The sequence below is a fragment of the Pteropus vampyrus genome, unplaced genomic scaffold (assembly GCF_000151845.1).
Source record: "Pteropus vampyrus isolate Shadow unplaced genomic scaffold, Pvam_2.0 Scaffold302, whole genome shotgun sequence".
NCBI classification, from domain to species: Eukaryota; Metazoa; Chordata; class Mammalia; order Chiroptera; family Pteropodidae; genus Pteropus; species Pteropus vampyrus.
Genome location: NW_011889083.1, coordinates 2,962,128 through 2,980,889, shown reverse-complemented (window position 1 = coordinate 2,980,889; position 18,762 = coordinate 2,962,128). Strand labels below are relative to the sequence as shown.

General features: G+C 37.9%; 1 long non-coding RNA gene across 2 annotated transcripts; it reads left to right on the top strand.

Annotated features, from left to right (window-relative positions):
- The first annotated feature begins 2,635 nt into the window (after positions 1-2,635).
- On the top strand, positions 2,636-17,689 carry LOC111730135. 2 transcript variants are annotated; one of them, XR_002776565.1, is made up of 3 exons: positions 2,636-2,680; positions 2,898-3,000; positions 17,634-17,689. It is a non-coding gene; the product is annotated as an uncharacterized LOC111730135 (long non-coding RNA). The 2 variants fall into 2 exon arrangements; XR_002776566.1 differs by lacking the exon at positions 17,634-17,689 and adding an exon at positions 7,036-7,127.
- The last annotated feature ends 1,073 nt before the right edge of the window (positions 17,690-18,762 follow it).

Below are 18,762 nucleotides of genomic sequence, written 5' to 3'. Positions count from 1 at the left end.
GGGATTGAATAGTGTAGTTTCACTCATTGATCACCCCACATTAAATCTTTCCCCAAAAGTTAAAAGTCAAGTATTTGGTCATTTGCAAGAGAATCTATCTGGCATTGAAGACTAGGTCTCCAGAGTGAGGGGATTAGATGACATGCCAAAGCACTGCATCCGGTTCCCTGGGTGATATTCTAAGGCAGGAACAATGCCCTAGCCAGAGAGAGAGGAGCGCCTGAGCTCCCATTCTGAACACACGCTTAAGTCTACACTTGTTTACATTTAACCAATCTGACATATGCTTAGCTTTGCTCTAAATTAAGGAGGTCTTGACTCCATGTAAAATGCTTTTGGAAAAGCCTGTTCAATGAGGGCAACCTCAAGGAACGAATAGGATTATGCAGATTAATCAGTAGGATAACAACAAATCAGGTTAACAGTGTACAACTGAAGAAAAGAGACTCACCTTTGTTTTCATAAGATTATTCTCACACCAACTTTTGTTTTATTGTTATCAAAGTTAAAACAGAAAGAAAATACATTTTAAAATAAAATAGCATTTGTGTTTCTGCTCTTTGGTTTTAAAAATAAATTATGAATCTCTAAGCTTATATTTTTCCATATCAATAAAATAAAATTTTTCCTAGGAGCCTTCCTGCAGCCCCTCTTCTTTAAGTTTATGTCTGCTGTATAACAAACTAATAAAGATTGTTAAGGGTGGAAAATTTTCAAGTGAGCCAACTAGCTAAGTCAGCTACAGGGAAGAAATATCTTTAGATACCAGAAGTTGTCCTACTTGCTTGCATGTGGTTTAGGAAGTGTATTGTATAAGATATGAAGATGGCCAATGTCTACTTCTGTAATCCATTTACTTGTTAATTAAGGGTGTTGTTCCGGGCAAAGATATGCTAACAGCCAACTTCCACTTCTGTAATCTGCTTGCTTGTTCAGGAGACCACCAGGATATGGTCTTGAGCTTTATCAGCTGCCTCCTCGGAAAGCTCAGGGCTGATCTCCTCTAGCCCTGCATGGTAGAGAGTCAGTTGCTGGCCGGCTAATAAAGGCTCATAATTCTCATTTGGCTCCGTGGGTCTCAGAATTGTTCACGCCATAACAAGATGTGTGTTATAATAGATCGCTTCAGTGGATAATGATGCAACTTTCAGAAGTCATTTCACAATCTTAAAATAGTTATTTTTCAATCAACCAAGATATTCAATCAATAAATTCATTACATGTGATCACTACTATGACTGCTGAATTATGCAATCTTTAAATGTAGGGAAAAATAGAGAACGAGAAGTATGAATATTCAGGATGGGACCAAATATTTTGGACTTTCAGGTAGACTGGCCAGATTTCACATAAGTCCATTCATATCTGGAGGTCTTCATCATTTTCTTAAGCCTGAAAATCCATGACCATCATTCTCATTAGAGTCTGAAACCTGAAACAAGCGTTTTTCTTTAAGCACCTTTGCAAAAGTACTTAATTTTCCATGAGAACTCGCTGTCTTGACCTGGCTCCTGGAATTCAAGGAAAGGGTGGAAAGTTGAGTCCAATAAATGAATAAATTTTAGGAACTTCAAACTTCATTATTTTCGATGGCAACCCAATGCTTTTTCCATTGTAAAATGAAAAAAAAAAAAAAGGCGAGGTATTTTGCATTCAAGTAGCTCTTTCAAGGAAGAGAATGAGAGCATGCAGCCTCCTGGTGAGAGCCTCACATTCTATATCTTGTTGACTCAGAGCGTCTTTGTTTTGAGTCCAGACCCTGGTTGAAGGTCAGCTAAAGAAAGACAGAATGAGGTTCAAATTCTTTAATTAGTTTTGTCAGTGGTTCTCTATGGTTGGCAATAAAAGTAATACTTTCTGGGAGATCAGGTTCTCGCACTGGAACTTTAGATAGGATAAAGCCCTTGAAAGGCCAAGATCATTTTCAGCCCATTGTTCTAGCCTGTCTCTGAACTGGGTTTTTTGCTAAAGATCTTTGGAGCCAAAATTTTTATATCATCCCCGTAATCGTGGCCCACAGGCACCAATAAGAATGTCACTTTTTTATATTAATGCACAGAGGCCTGCTATCTTAAAAGGGCTTCATAAAACATGTACTCCATAAAGCTAACTGGGAGAAAATTATTGTTTGTTTAGGGATGTTGTGAACGAGCATTGCAGTCAAGGATCCAGATTTCTCAGAATGCTTAGAGGTCTAGTCCTCCAAAGTGAAAGGATGTACAAAATGATTAGGGCAGCTGATCGAGGATACTGAAATGTCCTGAGAAGCCAATATTGGTGGTGGGGCAGGGTGGGGGCGAGAACAGCAAAAACCTTTCCTAGAAATGTCTTTGGAATTATCATATACTTTCATACCAGCAAGTTCTAGTCTCTAATCTCCATGTAGGTTCTTTTAAGGTTATCTACATAGCTGGATAAGAAGGTAATAATAACCTTAAAAATACGTAACTTCACTGATATGGTCATGTAGAAAATGGGCCATTGCAAACTCGAGCAAAACCCACAAAGGAGAGGTGACCATGTATTTCCAGCTTATGAACCAGCTGGAACGTGTCTGAAAGTGACCACACCCACTGCCTCCTCAGTGAGTCATTACATTGCTACTTCCTTAGGGAATACCCACCTCCTTCCTGATGGAGGAGAAGGTTTTACATCAAGGCATCTCTTCTCTCCCTTCCGTGTAAGGGGCATGAGGCAGGCAGAAAGTGTCAAATCTTATATTGATATCTAATTTCATAAATGTTTCTCTTGAGTAGTCTAAGACCCAGATCACACATTCAGTTGAGGGGAAACCATTTGCTTCCTAAAGATTACCAAAATCTCCTCCTTCAAACTTTACAGTCCAGGAAAAAATTTTAAAAATTACTTTCTTATGAGTATTATTTCTCTGATTTTAGGTACCAGATGATTCTCAAAACCATTTTGAGTCTTCATCATGTTCACCAAATGAGAAAGTCAAACATCAAGACAGAAGACAAGAGCAAATAGAACACATAGAAAGTAAGTGCATTTGATTACCACTTTTTGAGCAAATGCTCATCAATATTTGCTTCTCAAATTGGAGGTACGTATTGTGGGTTATAATTCAGGGCCATGTCCACTGATGTCATCAACAGCAAGTCATCTCTAAGTGAACTTGCCTGCCATGCCTTTGGAGCTTCTTTCCCAGTGGAAGAGATCAGGCACTTGTTTTAGTCAGAAGAATTTTGAGATCTAAGTGATTTCTTTTCACCAGGGTAATGCACTACACACATAATTTATATGATATTCAACTATATGGTTAGTTTTCCATGTTTTTATTTGGCTCTTAATTCAATGCCCTGGGAAAACACTCCCAGAGGTCAGGGAGGACAGGAGTTGCAGCTCCCTGATGTGCCCCGATAGCTATCCTCTTCCATAACTTGCCTGCTGGGCATCTGTTTGTGTCTACAATGATTACTTTCTGATCCAGTGGTATTTGTGACTTTGCTCATGATGTCACCCATTGCTGATGTCTGCACATCATACTGGCCTCTTGGCTGCAACAGTTATCTCCCAGTTCCCCAATTCTGCAGCAGGGTTTGAATTCATGAGAACTCATGCTGGGTCTTTTAAGTTATTTTTTCTGCCCACCCTTCTCAGGATTGCTTAAAAATAGCAAAAAACAACAATGAGCCTGTCTTAACTTTGACAAAAGAAATTGCCTGGAACTTTTCAGAAGCCACATTCAATTTATGAATAAATGAAATGGATCTTCTCGACCAACCATGACAATAAGCACTGGCCTACATATTCAGGGCCTGAAAGAAGTTGAGGCAATGGGCCTAATGAGAAGCAGTCAGTGAATCTAATGAGAATCAGACAGAAGGCCTAATGAGACATTTAACATGCTCTGCCTCTCCTTCCTCTTTTGTTCAGTTTTCATGGGAATCTGTGTTTGGGGAGCTCATTTGTACTGGCTACAAGCAGATACACATGGCTTTTGCGGGGCAATCCAGGAAACAATAGAAAGACATGAAGATGGCCTGGGAAGGGGAGGGCGGAACTTGGAAAATGTACCCAAAGGCCACAATAATTTGGCAGGTGCATTTTTATTTTACATATATTTTAATTGTATCTAATTTTTCCCCCAAAATACCATTTAGTTATATAGAGAGCTATTGGTGATGATATAATTAACAGGCAGAAATTTCAATCTCATTACGTCACTGTTCAGAGGGTAATAAAGATAAGAAAAGCACGCTGTGCCTTTTCTGTGGCTGACTGTTGCCATTCAGAGAGAAAGGACTGGAATGTATGTGTTGCACAAAGGAAGATACCTGGAATAGTCTTCTTGTGAGGTAACATTCCTCAGAACACTAGGTGTTTTCATTCGTTGATCTTTGATGAAGTTGGCAGTTAGAGAGATAACTATCAAATTTTAGGCAGGTCTGAGCTAGAGGTAGGGATGGGGACGCAGGCCTTACGGAATTACAGCTCTGCATCTCCGTTACTTGTACTGGAGGCATGTAAAGGAAAGATGTGTATGTCCATGCCACTGTCTGAAATTTTGTCTGACCCATGGTTTTGGGTAAATAGGCAAGATTTCTGACTTATTTGGCTTTAAAGTACAAGAAATTTGCATTGGCCCTTCTTGGCTGCCTATCAAATAATAGTCTCTTTCGATATACATACTCTTTATTTGCTTGCACAAATATATGCTTTAAATGCAACTCTATCCTTCTATCTATTTACTTACTTATGACAACTTTTCTTTTGGTTGTCGATGTCCAACTTCTGCCTGCCCACCTGTATCTGAATTAGAAATCTGAAGGTAAATGAAACAGGCTCGCTCCTTCATGGCGCCACCTTGTGGCCTCACATGGCAACACAGTTCTCAGCAATTAAATGGTGGAAGGACTTAGATGTCAGAATACTACCTACATAGGATGATGGGAGGATAGGGATAGCATAGAAATATACCAACATTTATAAGTTGCAGGTGCTAGGCTCAGAAATCACACATTTCAGCTCTTCTAAACTTTACAAAAACTCTATGGGGTAGATAATATCATGCTCTAAATGCCGCTATTTATATTAGCTAAAATTCCTTGAATGCTTCCTTTAAGCAGAGCACTATGCTAGATGCTTGATATACCATTGGCTTGTTTTTCTTAATAATAACACTATGAAGGGTAAATTATGTGGTCTTTTCAGTTTAATTGCTAGGATCTTCAGTAGGCTCCAGCCCTTACTTTCTGTGGGACCTTGAACAAATTACTTAACCTTTCAATGCCTTAGTTTCCTCACAATAATAGCACGTACATCATAAAGTAAGCACTTGTAAATTGCTTTAAAAAGTGTCTGATGCATAGTAAGCATTCAATATATGCCAGCTAGTATTATTATTAATAATAGCAGCATGGCTCCTGCTCCACTGGATCACTGCCATTAGCATATAAACATACAACCTTAAAATATTCTGCCTGAGGCTACACACCCTCTCCAGTAAATATCCCATTCTCTGTTACCCGTTGTTTTAGGTAGAATGAGAAGAAAAAAAACCCAACTCATTTCAATAAGACTTCTGTTTCCACTACATCCTTGAGTCTGCCTGCCTTTGTCAAGGTCACCCATGACCTCCATGACACCAAATCCTTTGGCAGCCTCTCTTTCCTTGCTTTACCTCTCAACCGGACTTAGGCCCACATGCTCTCCTGTTTTTACCACCCCTTCCCCCCACCGCCTTGATCTTTAAATATTAAAGTGTTGGCCCCAAAGCTTCATTCTAGTCCCTTTCTCTTCTCTACCTTTATCTTTAACTTAGAAGACTCACCCAGACCTGTCACCTGAAATTCACCTACATAAAAGTTGAAAAGAGATATTCCCATCTCTTGCCTTTCCCTGAAACTCCTGACTTGCCGCTTCCATTTAAATAGATAATAGGTACTTCCGATTGCCAAATGGTAATTTTGATACAATACTGAAGCATGTTCCTTGTCCAGTTCTTTTTTTTCTTTTTATTTTTTATCAGTAAGTAGCATGACTATTCACTTAGTTGGTCATATCAAGAGTCTCGGAGCCTCTGATGAGCATTTGATGCCTCTTTTTCTTCCTTAACCTTGAAAATATGCTTCACCTCTGTCTATTCTTCTCCATGTGAACATTTCCTACTAGCAAAAGCCCCATTATTTCTCACCTAGCCCCTGAAATGTGTCTCCTAACTTATTATCCTAATTTTATCCCAGATATCTACAATCTATTTGCCATGCAGCAGACAGAGACATTATCTGCAAATATAAATCAGATCACACCACTTCTTTCTTTTAAAATCCTTTCACATTGTAATTAAGTTCAAATTTCTCACCCTGGCTTAGAAAATGCAATATAGCATCTCATCTTTAAGAAAAATGATCATAAAGCTTTTCCTTAATTCTAAGAGTTCACCACAGTGACTTTCCAACAAATTTCTTTCTTTTTTTTTAACTTAAGTTAGCCAGAGTCTAATTTAGTTGCCTACAGGCAAAGAATCAAAAATATATAGCCTAGGACTAGAATTCTATTTAATGTCTGGCTCTTCATAGGAAAACATTTGGGATATGGATAAATTGTGGACATATCAACCAGATTGCAAACTCCTTCCATCAGAGACCAATTGGTTGTGTGTATGAGAGAAAGATAATGAGGAAAACGCATGCACATACAAACATATTGGTACTTAATAAAAACTTGTTAAATTGATTTGAATTTGCCTTATAATTTCTTTATGAAATCTGCCTTCTCCCAAATCTCAAAAACAAAGCAAAATATTCTCATCTTGTCCTGAAGAAAAAAAGAATGGGCAAAGTAAAGGCTTTTGATATGGGACCACTGAACAAGGCTAATTTATCTATAGTGCCAAGGGCCCATGGTACATTTAGGGACCCATGAAAATATTTTAAATTAAGTTTCTTTTAAAATCAGAAGAAAAAAATTAATATAATAATAATATATAATAATGAATCCAACATGTATTATGTTCATTTTATACTAAAGCAGTCTTAAAATGTAATTTTGAATATTTTTTTTTTAATGGAGGAAAAAGTCAATGAAAGTGAAAGTGCTAAAAAGGCACTGGTGTCTACGGCCATGCTACCCTGAACAAGCCCGATCTCGTCTGATCTCAAAAGCTAAGCAGAGTCAGGCCTGGTTGGATGGAAGACCACCTAGGAAGACCAGGTACTTTAGGCTTAAAAAATAAAAAATAAAGGATTGTAAACTGACAAGGTCCTTGCGGTCTGTGAGGTCAACCAAGGGTTGCCTCGCCTAAAAAAAAAAGAAAAAAAGAAAAGAAAGAAAAAAAAAAAGAAACGCATTGGCCCTGCTACTGGAAGCTTTGCTTTCTACAGAGAAGTTGTGAAAGGAGGCTTCAGGATTTCTGGTCCACTAGAATTTCACTTATTGGGGCGGGGGCTGTTACCCAAAAGAAGTGGCATAGAGAAACAAAAATAGCAGCTTTCCACCACATTTATTTGTTTTTGTTAAACAAATACTCATATAGGACTAACTGAGTACGAGGCGCTAATTGCTCTATAATCATTAAATTATAAAACCTGCAGTCTCCTGGGTGAATATAAAGCAACCACCAAGCACCTTTGTTAACCTCTGCTAGCCGACCTCCTTCTCAAGATAGGTGTTGTTCAAGGACCAAAAGAAATGTGGGCACAGAATTTTTCAACTTGTGACTCCAATGTAGCAGGCATAAAATAGCTGAAAAACAAAAAATTTTTTTAAATGCTTAAGTTACAGCATTAGTGGTTGTTTTACCCTTTAATCTCAGCAATGGTCAATCTTGCTTTAGGAAACAGGGAAAGTACTTTAAAATATGTTGTGAGCAATGGGAGAATCTGTCTTTCAGGCAGTCCCCTCACCTTGGAAGTTGTCCTCCCACCTAAGTTTATGAAGGCCAATCTCCAGGCTTTCCCCAAATCTGAGATAAAGTTAAAAGTGTGTCACTTCAGCAGGTCACTGCATAGCAGTACCTGTCATCCTACATTCTGTGGAGGTATATACATAATATATTTGTTTAAGGTATATATTTACATGTGTAAGTGCCATCAGTGCTTAAATTAACTGTTACAAAAACAGAAATGTGATCTTTTTGTAGTGTTTTATTTTTCTCTTCAACAAATTTCTCTCATAGTGAAATTCCAAGTAGAAGAATCATTTGAAGCTGAACTAAAGAATGATCGCATCAGCCTTTGTGAAGTCTACTGTCCTTAGGGACACGTGGACAAGACTTACAGTGAATTAAATCCTCACTGAAAAAAAAAAAGCAAAGGCAAAGGCACATAGTCCTGATACAGCATGGGTGTGTATGGAGGGTGGTGTCAGGTAGACCATAAACTGTCTGATTTGATCAAAGGTTAGAATATTAGGCAGAAAAGAGCAAGGTCAGATCTATATGGTAGACTTATGATTCTGGCTGCAGTATAGGGTTGAGAGTGGGCTTGAGTAGAGATCATTGTTATAGGACGGTGAGTAGAAGACTACTGTAATAGTCCAGGTGAGAGCTGTGCCTGTACCAGTGCAATGGCAATAGAAGTGAATATGAATGGGCAGGAAGTAAAATCAACAGGACTTTAGGACAGATTGGATGTGTGAGATGAGAGAGAGAGAAAGAAAGTTGACTCTAAATAAAAGTTGGAGTTTGAAATGGGTGGGGATAGGCAGTTTAAGATAAGGGCCATGAACTTCATGAGAGTTTGGGGTGCCAACTTTGATGGGTGCCAGCTCTTGATGGGTGCCAGCTCTGTGGCTCAGGGATGGTGCAGCCTTGAATTGTTAAGCTGGATTGGGTGTCTGCAGAAAGTGAGGCAGGTAGAAAGATCTTGCCTGTCTTGTTCATTTTCATTCTGTATTTTGCTAATCACATTGACAGTTGAGATTAGTACTTTCCTAATTCAATTGTTTTTTTTTTTTGTAAATCTCCATTCATCTGATCATTGAATACAGGTGGCTATAAACTGAGAAATGACAGAGAATAGCTTGGCTGCCCCTTGCTCTTTCTCTCAGTAAACCAGAGGCCCGGGAAACTTTGGGGCTACCTTGGGAAAAGTCACACGCACTCTAAAAGAGGAGTTGAAGGAAGGTGGAACACTTATATTAGCCTCCAGTAGAAACCTCAACCACTTGTTATGGTCACTCTTGGCACAAAAGAACTCCCATATTGGCTAAAATCCAGAAACACAAAAATGGTAAAATGCAGGCCAGAAAGTTGGCATGGACCCTGTGGTGATTTCCTTGTCCCATTGACTCCTCTTTGGAATTCTATCTATACTTGGCTTCCAGGCACATTCTTTCAGCCTTTGGTAGGCAGAAGTGTCAGCTCTTGCACTGTATATATGATTTTAAAAGAACTAATAACGGGCTCTCAACAAAACACTGCTTTCTAAAGGTCAAATCTCACTGCTCCAAGTGTGACCGGGAAACGCAAATATATTCCAGATCACTCAGCCCACAGGTGCAGAAGCTGAGTGAGGCAAATTTCATATGCAGACTGGCGGGGCCCTTTCTTTGAGTCTCCAGATGCACAGGGAATGTTTTATTTTGGTACAGGAGGACCGAGGTTATGCAGGGACAGCTGGGATTTGGAGAAGCAAACCACGGACATATAGTTAACTCTACCATGAATATCCATATTGAGCCACCAACAAAGGAGGAGAAAGAAAGCCTCCAGGGGAATTTTATCTATGCATTCTTTCCAATAATTTTAAGTTCTTACTATATGTTGGACATTTTCTAAAGATGTTTTCCTGCCTGTGACAAAACTGCTCACACTAGAGAAACATGTTTCTTGGCACTTAAAATTCACTATGCAATTCAGGTTGTGAGAGTATGGGCAGACCATTTGCCCCTGATATATATCACCAGGAAAGTGATTTTAAGTCTTTCCTACTATCTAACTGACCTAATCTCTTTTCATAAATGCCTGATAAGAGGATTTCACAAAGGAAGCAACCTGTGAAGGCAGTTGAGAAATGTTTAACTTGAAGTGCAATTTTTGGTTCCTCCTGGGCCCAGTGGTTATGTTTCCAGGAAGCTGTTGCCATAGAGGGCCATAGGTTTTCAAATTCTCTACAAATAAGAATGCAAATTGTTTTATATAAAAACTTTAATGATGATTAGGAGGAGAAGGAGGAGGATAGGGAGATAAGCTATGAAAAATGTTGAAGGAGATAAGAAAAAAGGGAAAAAAAGCACAAAAATAACCTAAAACTATAAGGTAAGAGGAGTGGTCAGGGACATGGATATCAGGGTATTGTTTATTCAGAGATATTTACTGAGTATTTATTATTATTTTCAGGTTATGCTAGATGCTAGGGATATAATAGTAGACAATAAATCATATTTTCATGAAATGTTCATTATAGTGATGGAAGACAGAAAAATGAAACAAAAAGCAAAAAAATAAAGCAAGTGCTCAGATATAGGAGGAGGTAAGGGGAGTGCAAAGTATGTACCTGTCTCGGGGTGGGCGTTACTTTGCTTAACACCTAAAAGTTATACCTAGAAGATAATATTTAGGCAAAATTCAATGGCAAAACGGAAGAGTTATTCTGTGAGCAAACAGAGTTGATTCTTTGACTTTCTCATGGTTTCTATTCCCAGCCCAAGAGATGAGCTGGAGTATGCTTCATTTTTGATATCTTTAGTTTCCTCACCATCAGAATCACACAGCTGATAAGGGAACATCTGATTATGGGACCATGGGGACTAACACAAAAAAGAGCTGATGACCAGTGCTTACCTTCTGTGCTCTGCTCTGGTCAGGTCCCAGATCTCTTGCTTTGTTTGCCAGGTGGTTTCTGAGTTATTCCTGCTTCTTCCAAAAACACCGAGAAACATATCCAGAGCATATGCTCCAATCTGTCAAAACGAAGGCATGGAATTTGTTAATTCAGATCAAGGAGTTAGAAAAGGAAAATATTAGGAAGCTGGCAGGCTTCCCCAGTTGGGTGTAACTTTGTAGGAAAGGAGGGGAGTGGATACTTTGTTTTTTCTCTCTTACATTGGATTTTGGGATATTCTCATTCTAGTAACAATATGGAAGAAATTGGATTCCATCCTCTTACTAAAATGTGCTTTATTAAACCAAGGAGATTTATTTACCATAAACCTAAACGCATACTACACACCTCCAGTGGGCCATTCAGTCTACTATTTGGAGTCTGGTTTTGGCTGGCCCTGACCTACCAGCATCCCAACGTTGGGAGCAGAAGTGACCCCATCATGTGAAACATCATGGTACATGACAGATTTCCTAGACGATTTACTCACCTTTCTCTCTACATTGCCTCTTCCTCAGGTATACTTAGGTCCTGCCTAATTGATTTTTAGAGTCTTAGACATAATTTTACCGTTGGGCAATTGCTAAGCTGCCTTAGAACTCTTGTTGCTATAAACCTTTACAATTGTGTAATATTTTATTTGTTTGTTTTCCAGTTTTTTCATATGTTTCTCACTTGTTCTTTATAATAGGTTTGTTAGAAAGTTTGTGCTATTTAATAATATTAATTTTACAGATGAAAAATCTGAATTTTAGGGAGGTTGAGTAGCTTGTCCAGGAATCTGAGCAAGTAATTTCAGAGCTCTGAATGACATCCAGTTCTTCTGCCTCCAAATTTATTGCTCTTCAATTACATCTCAAATGTTCAGAACCCTGGATTTGGATTCTGGCCATGTGTATAATTCTTGCCAATGAGAAACATCCTAGCTTCTGCTTAAGGAGTGATTCGATTTCCCTGGACTCATGAAGGAAAGTGCAGATGGAACTGTTTCCTGTGCAGTGAGATACGAACATCCAACAATGGTGGGAATTGGTGACACCCAGAGCTCTTCATTTCCCACTTTCCCCTCCCTAGAAGCCCTCCACCCAGGCCTTGGCCATAATTCCACCAATGCTTTCTGACTTATGAGCTCAGCTCCATTTGTAAAGGAGTTTCCAGTTAAGTAACACAGGATAAGCAGAAGTGATGGCGTATTCCTTTTGCCTGCCAAAACTAAGATTTTTCCTCTGTGTAGTGAGCAAACATACCACACAGAACACTGAACACAGCCAGGATTGCTATTTAACGGATACTAAGGAGGGTGTCTAGGAAATAAAAATAAGGGTTATGAGGTCCATCTTCATTTGTGATCTAGAATCTTGCTACCCAAATGATGCACAGGCCAGCAGATCAGTACCATTGGAGGCAAGGGCTAGTTAGAAACATAGAAACTCAAGCCTTATCTAAGACATTTCAAATCAGAATGTGCATTTTAATAAGATCCCCAGGCCTTGACTCCTTCTAATCCCATCTCTCCATTTCCTCATTCTTTTTCTCCCTGCACTCTTCTGTATCTTTGTGTCTGTCTGTCTGTCTCTTAACACTCACGTCTCACAATATTCTTGCTCTTGAACACATTCCTTGAATTCTCATAACTTGTAGATATGTTTTCTTTCCCCACTTTATAGGCACTTAAACTAAGGTACAAAGACAGAGAAATCCACCTGGGGTAAAACTACCATCAAGTGTGGCTGCGCCCGTGGGGTTTGAATCCAGGTTTGGTTCATTCCAAAGACAAATCTCTTCCAAGTGTATAATGAACTATTGCATACAAAGCCTTTCCAGGGGAAAGCCTATTTAGAACAGGGAAAAAGTAGTTCTTACCCATCCTGTAGGCCCACGGGAGGAAGACTTTCTCAGGCAGTTCAGAGCTTCCGCTCCATGGTCACAAAATGGCAAAGAATCTTCCAGCTTTACAATTTCAAAGACCATCCAGAAAAGAGAAAGTTTCTTCCTTCTGCTTGTCCTGAGATCTGTTATTGCTCCTTGGGCCAAATTGTTGGATTCCCATTTTTATACTATCACAGGAGCTCAAGATGGAAACATTGATAGATTTAAAAGAATTTTGGGGAACTCATGGACCTGTGTGTGGTACCTTTCCCCCTAACCTCCTGGCTAAACAGAAGGAAGTAAATACCCTCTCTGCCCTCCGCCCCTCATCCAGTACCTTGCAGGAAACACTCAGGATACAGTAGATGAAGTGAAAATGTATACTGAGGAGAAAACAAACAAAAAAATACTTTGTAAAACTTAAGACTGCTGAAAACATATTTGTGGATAAGGTCATATATTAATGACAAAAAAATCAAATCATAGATAGGATTTTTAGCATTCTTCTATGTCTTTTTAAAAATTATCTATCTGTAAAACAGGGTATATAAAAAATACTAAAAATAATAGGCTTATGGGAGGTTTTGATTTTATTCTCGATACCTCAATCTTCTTTTTTCTCTATAATAACCATATACTGCTTAATGGAATCCATATTTAAAACTTATTTTAAACACATACTTTTTTCTTTAACATCATTATTATCTTCAACATCAATATCCACATTTTAGAACCTAGACAGTCAGCACTGTATAAAATTAGTTGTGTTAAAACACTTCCTTGTGATATTAGTAGCTTATGCTATACTACAAAAGATCCCTTCAAAGAAAGCACATCTTTCTTAGGAAAAACAAAATCCAGAAATGGTAGCACTAGAAGGAGAATCTTCTTATGGGGAGGGTTTATGGGGCAATAAGCCCACCTTCTTTTTCCTGGGAGTTGCCCTCACTATAGATCTTCCCCTTACCCATTGCTTTGTGTTCTTGTCCCTTAGTGCTTCTGCACACATTCCAACTAAACATCTTCACCTAGTTGCTTCTTTGCACAGCTGAAAAGATGTCGGAAATTTTACACATAAAATAAAATAATTTACCAATGAATGATGAATTACAGATGATGAATAAACCTAAAGCACCATGATTCTATTACATATACCATGCTCTTTGGGGAGTATAAATGGGAGCTCACACAGATGAAATCATTTAGAAACAAGAGGGCTGCTTCCTATTCCACAGATTCACCCCAGCTTTCTCCAAGCCTTCTTTTCTCTGAGACAGAGAGAGAGAGAGAGAGAAAGAGATGGTGGGGATTCACACTGTATCAAGTAGCCTCTGAGTTATAAGAATGACTTTCACATAGGCCTCAGATCATCAACAAAATTATTTATTTTATTTCTATTGGCTTCTTTGTAGAGATAATAAATAAAATGTAAAATCATGGTTCCTGCCATTTCTGGCAGGAATATACAAAAATCCATAGAATTTATGTTGAAACACAAATAAAAAAATGTGTAAATGCTGACCATTTATCATTTGGTTCACGGACGGATGGTCTGTCTCCTTCATCACTGCTTCCTTAAATCATAATCAACTATGAACCAGCTATAATGGTTCCACGAAGCCTTCTCTGATCTCCTTCTCCAAAGTCACAGAATTTTTTCTCCTGAATTCTCAAAATATATTGTGCTTCTCTTGGGAGACATTTCACAATTTAAAAGTGATTTTCCAACTAAGGGAAAAGGTCATACCCTCTAAGAAGCGTAAAATAATAGCAACAAAAACAATAAATACCTTTACTGACAACTTATAAGCTGGATAATATAATGTCTCTTTATAGTATCTCATTTAGTGTTAATACTAATCTTATGAGCTTCCAAATGGTTATGTAACTTATCAAAATCATACAGATAGTAGGAGGCCTCACCTTTTTAATCTATATTTATTTTATTTCAAAGAACTTGCTTTGAATGCCTACTGAAAATTTTCAAACTACGCTCCATACCCTTCTTTCCCATCATCTCACATACCTACATTCTGGCCACCTCATCACATCCATACAATCTTAACAATCATAGGTGTGTCTTCCAGACTGGAGGAAGGGGGCCTCATCCCTCTCAAATGCTGAGGTGAAATGATATTGATGACCACTTTTCGACCCTACTTACCTGCCTTATCTTTTCTACTGGGTATTGTACCCCTTTAGGGAAGAAACTACCTTTTTCATCTATCTGCCATCTTCACCAGACGTCATCACTGTGGGGCCTAGAGCAATGTCTTGCTCCTATTATTTTTATATAGTTGTTTGATAACATTTTTGAACAAAGGAAAGAACATTAGAATAAACATTGTATAAGTGAAAATAATATAAAGTGCAAGTGATAATGTTTTCAGGAAAAGAGAGGCTTCCTGAAGGAAGTGACATTTTTCATTTCTTTTGGCTGGGAGAAACTTTATTTAGCAAAGATAAAGGTGAAAGGCAGTCTAGTTAGGGAGAATTGCATAATGGCCTGAAGTAAAGCATTTCTTGATGTTCATGAGAAATGACAGTGCTGATAGATTTCCTGTGACCAAAGAACAGATGAGCAAGAAAGTTAATTCTGGGAATTTCTGTTTTCCATCCCAGAGATTATTCCTTGAGCCATTATCATTTCGGTGGATGAAGGTACTAGCTAAAAATAGGCTACTAATGTTTTCCTAATAATTACAGCACACGTCAGAAAAGACTAATGACCCCATGCCGCACTGTTTTTATTTCATTTCAGTTGGCCTCAAACAAATAAACCTGATAAATATTATCAGAGTCGCATATGCTCATTAAGTGTTATAGTCAGTGGCTATGTTTGTTTTACTGTGTAATAGATGATGAAACCATGGCGATGAGTGGAGTAAGCTGGGATGGTTTTCATATTTTCCCATCTCAACACTGGAGACTTGCTCATTGTTTTTTCACTGGCTTGTATTAGAAATAGAACAGCTTGCTTAAACACTTACTCATTTTGACATGTCTTAAAGCAGTTCACATTCACATCTTCTGATCTACTTCAATGATACATGATAGAATGTTTGAAAGTGGTTCTTAAATATAGCATTGAATGTTAAATACGCATTTTCAGTGGCTAGACAAATGTGTAAAAGCTTTCAAATACAAAACAGTATTTTTAATAACTTAGTAATTCACCATAACTGAGAATTTTGTTAGTAATCATTTTATGGCCTAAAGGACTTAATTTGATTTATGCTATAGAAAATTTGTGTTATAAAAAGTCAAGGTATACTGTACTGGCATACCGCCTTCCGCCTTTTTTTTTTTTTTTTTTACAGTTTCAGGCCAGTAAAACAAGCACTGTAATTATTTCTTAATGAAAATGCCACACATTTTCATATTAGATTTTCATAACTTTCATATTTTAAAAGAGACTATAAAAAGTGATGAGTCTTCCATAAATTCTTAACAAAATGGTAAAATTGTCCCTGTGATTTGACTATCTTCTAAAAGCTCATATCCCCTTTTTGCTCTAATACACCCTTCTGTCACAGAGCGATTTCTTAAAATGTAATCTGATCATATCACCCTCTCATTTGAAAACCTTCAACAGCTTCTTATAAACATAATCTAAAGACTTTTGTGTGAAATATATGACTATTCATATCATGGCCTATTTTAGCTCCTTTTTAAATTCTTTCTTCAGTATTTTATTACTCCCCTCCTATATAACACACAATCACCCTGAACTTCCTGTGTCATGAAACTTGCAGGCTTTTGTCCTTCAGTCTTCAAATACCCATCCCATTATCTTCTGGGTAAAATTGATTTATTACGACTCCACTTAAAAATACCTTTTTCTGAAATTTTTTTTCAAATTTATGTCAAAGCATGTAGTAATTTCCTTCTCTACGCAACTCTGGTACAATCTCCAGGCATTCATAACATGACATTTCAATCATTGTGCATTTTCATTATGTTTTAATGTCTACTTCCCTTCTTACTAAAGAATTTGTCTTTTTTTAATAAGTAAAATCTCAACATTGATACAGCTTCTAGCCCTAAGCAGGTGCTTTATAAATATCCACTTACAGAACAATTGAACAAATAAATGAATCACACACTGTTCCTCATGGAAAAGAAATATACCCAGATTTTATGCCTTTTCTTACTCTGATGCTACTTGAAGTTTCGGACAGAAGTTCCAGATTGAAGCTAAGGATATCTCTGCAAGAGTGTCCAAGTGGCTTTTAGTTTCTAGTTAGAACCACATATGCCCAAGAGAATATCAGGAGTGGTTACTTGAATAATCACCGCTCATTTTGTCCCCATAAAAAATGGTGAGCATATACACTTTTTTCTTTAAAAATGTTCGTTAGAGTCTCTGCTGAGATGTATTCATTTACAAGAATAAAAAGTGATTAGTATGTCACCAAACAGACAGCAGGAATTGTATGTTTGGCAGACAGTTCTATAGGGATGCAGGTCTGCATTTAGTTTCCAAACAGAGTTCATGGAACTGACTTGGTGGGAGAAGTACAATCCTAAAGAGCCTCTTGCCCAATAGGTGCTGCTATAGTGCTTTTTGTGTGGAGCCTTAGGTGTGTGTGTGTGTGTGTGTGTGTGTGTTTAAACAAGTTCTAAGGTGCTTCTAATGTAGGTTGTATTTCTCATTATATTGCAGAAAGTCCAATAAGGATTCGTAGTTTCAATAGGTATAATACCGGGTCATATTTCCATGGAATAATATGCTTGAGACTAAGATACCTGATGTTACAGAATTATAAATAACCAAGGTGAATTGAAGTCATTTATGAAAATTTTGAGTTTTGAGATTTGTTATCTGGTGATGTGTACAACCCAATGGAAATAATAATGGCCATAATTGAACTCTCATTGTGGGCCAGACACTGTTAAGAACTTTACATGCATTAAAAAGTTTGTTCTTCAAAGCAACTCTATGAGGTTGGTTTTGTTTTTATTTCCATTTTACAGATGAAGAAAGCAATAAACAGAGAGCATGAGAATCTTGGTCATCACATACTGTGATGAAGAATTTTGTGTTAATCACCAGGCCATGAGGCACCCAGACATTTGGTCAAACATTATTCTAGGTATGTCTGTGTGGGTATTTCTGGATGATATTAACTTTTGAAATGATAGACTGAGTAAAGTACATTGCCCTGCCTAAAATGGATGGATTTCATTCAATCATTTAAAAACCTGAAAAGAATGAAAAGTCTAGTAAGAGGAAAATTTGCCTGCCTGACTTCTGAGCTGGGACATTGGTCTTTCCCTGGCTTTGGACTAGAACTTACAACTTGGGATTTCCTGGTTCTCAGGCCTTCAGACTCAGACTGTACCTTTCACTATCAGTTTTCCTCTCCTGGGTCTCCAGTTTGCTGACTGCAGGTCTTGGGACTCTCAGCCTCTGAAACTGTGAGAAATTAATTTCTGTTGTTTGAGCCACCCAATCTATGATATTTTGTTATGACAACCTGAGCAAACTCAGACAGATTTTGGTACTGAGAAGTGAGGCGTTGCTGTAATAAATACCTAACATGTAGAAGAAGCTTTAGAACTGGGTAATGGGTAGAAACTGGAAGAGTTTTGGGATGCAAGTTAGAAATATGGACATTAAGGGTGCTTCTCGTAAGGTCTCATGAAAATAAAGAACATGTTATTGCAAACTGGAAGAAAGGTGATCCTTGTTATAAAATGGCAAAGAACTTGGCTGAATTGTGTTCATGTTCTAGTATTTTATGGAAGGTAGACCTTGCAAATGATGAAATTTGATACTTAACTGAGTGTTGGAGTGGCTTTATTTCTTCTTATTGCTTAAAGTAAAATGAGAGAAAAGAGAGATAAGTTGAAGAAACAATTGTTAAGCAAAAACGAACCAGAACTTGAAGGTTTGGAAAGTTCTCAGCCACAATGAAAAAAATGAGAAATCTTGTTCTGAAGAGAATACTAAGGGTGTGGCTTAATAAGCATTTGATAAGAGATTGTGAGTTTGACTCATGAATTTAATCAGCCACTTTGACCAAAGCCAAGAATAGAGATGTAATTATACCAGCAGAGGCACTGCCAATTTGAACTAAAGGAGACAGAGAAGGTAGGACAG